This window comes from Mus pahari, chromosome X (assembly GCF_900095145.1).
Source record: "Mus pahari chromosome X, PAHARI_EIJ_v1.1, whole genome shotgun sequence".
In the NCBI taxonomy this organism is placed as follows: domain Eukaryota; kingdom Metazoa; phylum Chordata; class Mammalia; order Rodentia; family Muridae; genus Mus; species Mus pahari.
Window position 1 is genome coordinate 47,541,739 of NC_034613.1, and position 8,227 is coordinate 47,549,965.

Consider the following 8,227-nt stretch of genomic DNA (forward strand, 5'->3'; position numbering starts at 1 on the left):
AGAGAGAGAGAGAGAGAGAGAGAGAGAGAGAGAGAGAGAGAGAGAGAGAGAGAGAGATTATGGAGAAATACACCCACTGAGAAGTCTGGCATTTTCAGAGAAGTGACTCGGTTCTAGAAAAGCAGTTTTGCTTTCTCTATTCACTTAAGATACGTTTTCATCTCTGCGTCTCACTCTCTTTCATGCATCAGCACTTTTTGACCTTTATCAGTGTATCACATACCAGAAAACTAGCCTAGGTTTACCTTTTCTAGTCACAAACTGTTAAATTTCATAGGCTTTTCTTGGAAATAGGGTCTTGTCACTGTGCCCAAGGTGGCTTCAAACACTTGAGTGCAAATGGTCCTTATTGCCTTACCCTCTCCAGAAACTACAGGACTTCAGACATGTACGTACCACCATGCCTGTGGAATCACATTTCAATTGTCTATAGATTCCAACTTGAAGGGACATCACGGTTTTCATACATGGTTATTGATAAATGTATCATACAAATAGGTAACTAACATGTACTCCAATATAGTTCAGCAGTTTGGGGTTAGACCCAGAGTACAAGATGTGAATACCAAGAGCACCTGAGTTCTTAGAACAAAGCTCACGCTGCCTGGGACACAGTACTTAAATTCCTATGTGACCACAGAAGTGCCTTAACTAACTATCCATCCCTGCAAAAAATGAAGACACTCTCCACATGTGCCATGGATTAATGATATAGAAGTGGGAATAATAACAGCTATGGTATTTATAGAGAAAGGTTTTCTAGATTAATCTGTTGACTAGAGAAAGTGTCCCAGCAAGCACTGGACTTTTGTTTTGTGCCAGCCAAGTTCTTGAATTATCTTTGTATGTCATTCGTACACATTTCAAGCTCTCGCTCATAGACAGTTTCCCCTTCCTCTGGCATACTCTGACCAGGTTTGAAAATTCACTTCCCCTGTAAATATGTTCCTATTACATATATCTACAAGAAGAATATATAGTGTGTACTAAAAGGGCTTTGTGTGATGGATTAGCAGGTAAGAATGTCTGCTGCCAAACCTAATGACCTCAGTTCAACCCACAGAACTCTCAGGGTGGTAGGGGAGAGAATGACTCCCTGAGAGAGTGCATATGCAAACACACACACACACACACACACACACACACACACACACACACTGAATTAAATAATCAAAAAACTTTCTTTAAGCTATTTATATTTCTTAATATATCTCTGGGTAACAAATTCTAGAACTCTATTGATTACTAGGCAAATTAGCCTGGTTGCCTGCCCTCTCTGTCCTCCCTCCCTCCCTCCCTCCCTCCCTTCATGGACTTATCAGCAAACAGGGAATTGCATAGGTCTTTCTCAGGTAAGGAACCAGATCAATAAAAGAGCAGAAACTGAATCATTCAGACAAGCAGATCTTTCCTAGATCCATATAGGCTTTACCTAACACATCCATCATGTGCACGGTGCTTGTCCAGGTTCCCTGAAGCCACATAAGTAATCTGCTAGAGAAACAGTCATACAGTTTTTTTTTTGTTGTTGTTTTTTAAACAACAGCAAATCAGGACAAAGCAGAGTCCCTTGGACACATTTTTCGCTTTAGCTAGACAGATGTTTAGCCCTTATCAGAGCCTCTTTGCAAACAGCTTCTGGAGGCTCCAGGTGGCTCCCTAGCTCCCAGAACTGGACTCCAGGTCTCTGATTGGAAGCTCTCCATAGAAAACTAACATTTTCAAAATTGGCATCCATGTATTTTCTTCTCACAGCCATAGTGTGTAGTTGGAAGAAACTCAAAGGGGACACACCAAAACATGTATCTCAAAAAAATCGAAGTAGTACCGTGGCTTAGGGAGAATTTTCAGTGATTGTATTTACACGATTCATGACTTTGAGGACTCTTTGCTGGATTACTTCTACTACAGTAGTTTTCTAGACCATGTACTGCAGACTGGGGTAAGGTTTGGGCGCTGGATTTTCCTTCTGTACATCTGATAGATAGGAGTTAGTCATGTCCTCTGTGCTTCCATTTCCTCACCTGTCACTCGAGGTGAACCATAGCTCTCAGGATTGAGTGACACGATGCCTTTGAGGAGTGTGAGTAATCTCACACATTGTAAGCACTCGGTAAATGTTGACTATTGTTTTTCTTATTTAAAAATATTTATTTTTAAAATTGTGTCTGTGTGCGTTGTGAGTGTACCTGTGGATGGGTATTGTGCACACGAGTACAGGTGCCTACAGAGACCAGATGTGCAGTGTCACCCCTTACAGAGGGAGTTACAGTTGGTTGTGAGCTAGCTGCCTGATGTGGGTTCTGGGAATTGTGGGTTCTCCTTCTCCTTCTCCTTCTCCTTCTCCTTCTCCTTCTCCTTCTCCTTCTCCTTCTCCTTCTCCTTCTCCTTCTCCTTCTCCTTCTCCTTCTCCTTCTCCTTCTCCTTCTCCTTCTCCTTCTCCTTCTCCTTCTCCTTCTCCTTCTCCTTCTCCTTCTCCTTCTCCTTCTCCTTCTCCTTCACCAGGAGAGGACATCAGATCCCATTATGAGTGGTTGTGAGCCACCATGTGGTTTCTGGGGTTTGAACTCAGGACCTTTGGAAGAGCAGTTACCCAATGAGCCATCTCACCAGCCCTGAACTCTGTTTCTTGGGCAGAACATGGGTGTTGCCTGTGCCCTGGACAGCTCTCTGCCCGACCCTACCTGCCCTTGGGGTTTGGGGGCCAGTTGGTGCAGACTTAAAGACACAGACTCCACAAGCGGATGAAAAAGCTGCAGCAAGTTCAACTGAACACTGCTGCAAGCTCCTTTAATACCCTCCACCTGCACCCTCATTGGTCCCAAGAAAGCAGCTCTTCTAAACAGCAGTTCCTGATTGGCTGGTATTGTCTGCATCAGCAAGCCTTAGTCTCTCAGGCAGTCCTCAATCAGGTCCTCCTGCAGTTTTGTGGCTGTACAGTGCCCCAGTGTTTATTTAGAGGCGGCCCTGCCATTCCTGCTACACATGCTCTTAACTACAAAGCCTATCTTCAGTCCTCAGATTTTTATTGTTCTTTTACTGTTATTGTTTATGTATGATGTTGGGGGAGGGTGGTGCATGTGTGCTATGACCCAGATGGGGCGATCAGAGCACAAGTTTATGGAGTTGGTTTATTCCTTCCATCTTTATGTGAGTTCTGGGAACTCACATCCTCATGATTATAAAGTAAATGCTTTACCTTTTAAAACTATCTCCAAATCCCTATTATTATTTTAATCTCTCTCTCTCTCTCTCTCTCTCTCTCTCTCTCTCTCTCTCTCTCTCTGTATGTGTGTATGTTCCTGTGTATGAGTACAGCGAGTACAGGTCAAAGGACAACCCCAGGAGTTGGTTCTCACTCTCTACCTTGTTTGATACAGAATCTTCTTGCTTGCTTGCTGTGTATGTCAGACTAGTTAACTCATGAACTTACAGGGAGTCTTCCATCTCTGCATGTCATCTTTCTGTAGGGATACTGGGATTACGGATGTGAGCTAGCTAATCTCACATGTGCGTCCTGGGGATCCAAACTCAGATCATCTTGCTTGTCCAGCGACTGATTTACCCACTGAGTTATCTTACTAGCCCTTGTTATTTCTATTGATCTTTGTACTTTTCTAAACTAAAGAGATTCCCTATTCTATTAATTTTTCCTAAAACATCCGTTGATTCTTCCCTTTGAATTTTTGATTTTGGTTTGTTTTTTTCAAGACATGATTTTTCTGTGTAGCCTGGGCTGTTCTGCAACTCACTCTGTAGACCAGACTGGCCTCGAACTCACAGAGATTTGCCTGCCTCTGCCTTCTAAGGTATATGCCACCACAACCATTTGTTTATTTGTTCATTGTTGTTTTTTTGTTTTTGAGACAGGGCCTTACTGTATAACTCTGTCTGACCTAGATCTGCCTGCTTTTGTCTCTTGAGTGCTGACCCCACTGATTATTTTAATTGTTGTTCTTGTGGTCATTTTTAGCATGACTATATCTCTTAGGGCTTTAGTATGAGGGTAATACAAACATATACTTCAAAAAAAATCTTTAAAAAGGGGTGTGTGTGGCTAGAGAGATGGCTCAGTAGTTAAGAGCACTGACTGCTCTTCCAGAGGTCCTGAGTTCTATTCCTAGCAACCACATGGTGGCTCACAACTGTCTGTAGTGGGATCTGATGCCCTCTTCTGGTGTGTCTGAAGACAGCAACAGTGTACTCACATACATAAATTAAATAAATCAATCTTTTTAAAAAAATCTGAAAAAGAAAATCTTACTTGCTTTTTTTCTCCTAGCACACTGGATGGTGACATGAGGAAATCAATTGTGTGAAATCTTTTTCATGTGTATACTGGTTCCAAGTTAATCGCTGTGACCACTCTGCGCTCTGTTGGGATATAGGCATTTACTTTTGTATTGCCTCAGAACTGACCTGATGTGCTTTGGGAAAAGTCAGGACATCCCATAGCTTCAGTACTGAACATACTTCTCCCAACTCTATTGCCGCTCTGATGGCACTCCTGAACTGTCATGCTATATTTCTAACGGTCTTCTACAATGTCTGCATGTGGATTTCCCACCAGTGTCCTTTGTAGTTTTGGGACAGGGTCTTATTGACATTTATTCCTGGCTGGTCTGGCACTTGTTATGTAACCCAGGTTATCTTCAGACTCATGACAATTCTTCTGTCCCAGCTTTCTGAGTGCTCAGATTATAGTCACATATCACCATGCCTGGATCCCCACAAGTTTCTTTCTTCCACCCTCTCCATAGCCAAGTCCAGCCTTATGACTTCCTACTATTACTGCTAAGAGGTTTTTGTTTTCCAGTTATGTGAATTCAAACCTGGGAGTCCTTTTTCGGTGTCTTTTTGTTCTTTCTGGCACTGCTAGGGACTGAACCCAGGGTCTTGCACATGTTGATCAAGTGCTCTCCCACTGAGCTGCATCCTTAGCCAGCCACACTGGGTTTTGTATCAGTTTGCCACATTTAATCTTTCATTCCTACCATACCCAATAAATCAAGGCCCTATTACCTTTACTACTACTTCTGCTTAATTTTATATCTTTTTTTTTTTTTTTTTGGTAAGAGATTGTGGTTCTCTTTCTTCAACAGCATTTTGTTACAGTGACAGAAAAGTAACTAATATAGAGAAGGCACAGAATGTCACTGTGGAGCCCAGGCTGGCATCAAAATCTTAGTGCTCCTACTTGCCTCAGCATTCTATGTGCTGGGATCACCATGAGAAGGTGTGAAGGCCATGAGAAACTGCTTTCCTAAACTCCTGATTGGCGTCCCCAATCCTCATATCGCTGCATGATATTTATTCCCCTTTCTGCTGCCAAACTCACATTGGGGAGATTTTTGAATGGGAAAATGAAGGAGTCAAACATTTCACTTGCATTGTAGATCTTTTGTAATGTGACCTCAAGCAAACTTTCCTCCCTTTCTCCCAGTCCATAAACAGTTTATCAAGCACTTCCATTGAACTAACGACTGTGCTGCGCACTAGACCAAACTTATCAGGGTTTTCCAGTTATCAAGTATTTACTGAGTACTTACTATGTACCTGGTATTGCAAAGTCCTCTTTCAGTTTATCCTTGAATCAAGTCTGTGTTCCCATGGAAATTCAATGCCACTTGCAAACATGGAGACTTCTTTTGTGGTCAATGAAATTCAAGGGACATTTATTGATGCAGTGGTGTGGTATATATTACTGAATACTTTTTTGCATTTTCTTTTGTTCGTGTGTGTGTGTGTGTGTGTGTGTGTGTATGTGTGTGTTTCAGAATATCTGAGGTAAATCCCTCAGGGCAGGACAGACTGTAATAGTGAAGCAGCAGTCTGGGGCCACGGTGCTTCCGGCATTGTGCTCCATGTTGAGGGGCCAGAACTGAATGAGGGGCACTAAAGCAAGGGTGAACATAGAAAATCAGAGTGGAGCTTCAAAAAGTGCTGTCTCATAGGAGACTGGGAATGAGTGACAGGGACTAAGGCAGAGGTCACACTCTTCCCAGAAAGGGTCAGATAAATACCTTAGGCTTTGCAGGCCCCAAGGCTTCTTTCAAAATCACCCAACTCTGCCCTTGTTGCAGAAAAACAGCCATAAACAGTGAGCAAACAAATGGCACCACTTTTCCCAACACTCCCTCCACCTTGGATGGACACTGAAGGCTTGATTTCACGTGAGGTGACTGTCACATCACAAAGGACCCTTTTGGGTTTTTATTATTTTTCTTTAAAATGTAAAAACTGTCTTTAGCTTTCAGGGTTTTTATTTTTTTAAGACTATAGGTTTCCTGTGGCCTTTTGGCCGGAGTCTGATTTTTGATAATACCCACACTAGGGGATGCGATCACAGAAGAGATAGAAATGCACTTGAAAAGCTTATCTCTCAAGCAAGAGTCAACACAGTACAATAGCAGTGGGGAAGCGTGAAGGAAGGACTGCTTATCAGAAGCTGCCTCCTGAACATGTTGACAGAGTAGCACGGGACAGCAAAGGGGTCACGGAGCATGGTGGGGGTAGGGTTGATGATGATTAGAGCTGCTTCTGGAAGAGGCAGAAAGGAAAACAGGGGTCAAGCTAGACTGAGGGCTGTGTTTCTGAAAGGAGGAAGCACCTTTGACATGAAGCTGAAGTGGGGGTGGGCGGGAAGACATGAATGTGATATCAAATAAATTGGAGGGCAGAATTTTCCCAGAATGCTTTGAGTGTCCCAGTAAAAAGAGAAGCAAGGCTGGAATTCAGAGTTGTTTATCTGATTATTGAAATCTCTTAAGGGTGGTGACAGGGCTGAGAGGAAGATGGAAAGCCCAAGAACCAGACTCTCAAGTACTCTCAGTGTGTAGGAGTGACCAGGAAGTGGTTAGGTGTCGAAAATAAGGAAAAGAGAAGGTGACAGAGCTTCCCATGAAGGGTGTGGCTTTGAACAATACGGAGGAAGCAAAGTGTCAGCTCCTTTAGGCTACAGGATTCATGGTGTGTATGTGCATGCACACTTGTGCACACACACACACACACACACAAACGTGTGCATATAGGACAATAAGGTTGTGATGAAACGGACTGCCTCCACTTGAAACTGCTTCAGAGCAAGGAAATGGAGGGGATAAGGGACCCTGAGAGCAGCAACCGAGGGGATTTGGTGCTGCAGAAAGCACTGGATGGACTGGGGACTGGCAGCAAAGAAGAGAAAGGCAGCTGGGATGAGAGGTGGGAACTGTGTGTTTGCGAGAGGGTGTTCTGAGGGGAGCCTAGAGCCATGGGTTTGACTGTCTGGTGGAGTTACTGCTGTGTAGATCCCTCCTGGAACCCTAACTACTATCAAGAGACTGTTGGTGCAAAAAATTAAGTTGTTAGAGCCATGGAAACTGGTGGGAGCCTGGGGCTAGAAGAGATTTGCTCACTGTGGTGGAGGAAACACACCTGTGACTTTGTCCTTAAGATCCAGACCCTTGTCAGAAGGTGATTTTTGTGCAGAAGCAAAATAGCCTTGGAGTGAGCAGCTATGCCCAAAGTAGGTAAGCCTGTTCTGAGGTGGGGGAAGGGTGGAAGGCCATCCAGCTGGGTCTGAAGAGAGTACACTGGGAAACTCAGGCATGTGCCTTTCCTTGGTTGCTGGCCTGTATACGGTAAGGTACCCAGCCCTGTGTGGACAGGGAAGTACAGTTAGACAGGAGGCTCGGGAAAGAAGGCAGGTGGCCATGGTCTTCCTAGGAAGACACACAGCCCCAGCTACTAAGAGGAAAGAATGGGCCGTTATTGTTGGAAAACAATATTCCTGGCCAGTCACAGAGGACAACCTTTCCAGAGTTGTCTTGATTTCCCTGAAGTTCGCTCTCCTCACAGAGCTTAAGCAGTTTGTTAAGGAAGAGGTATCCAGTTCATTCTCCTCACAGACCAGGGTGGCTTGTAGCTGTTGGGAGATGTGGCCCTGAGATGAAAAGGTTTCAAAATGGTACGCTATACACAAGATGGCAGGGTCACGATAGATAATAAATAGTACTACTGATGTCATGAAGGCTTTGAGGAAGGATCTATATTCAGAGAGGAAACAATAAGCTAATTTAGAGGCTAGACTCACTCCCCAACAGATAGAGGCCTTAAGGAACAGTGGCAGGCCAGGGCCTGAGCTGTGTAGCTTATTCACGGAGAAGTGAAAGTGTAGATAAGAAGCCCACCTCGGGACTGCAAGCTTGTACAACCGCTCTGGAAATCAGTCTGGCGGTTCCTCAGA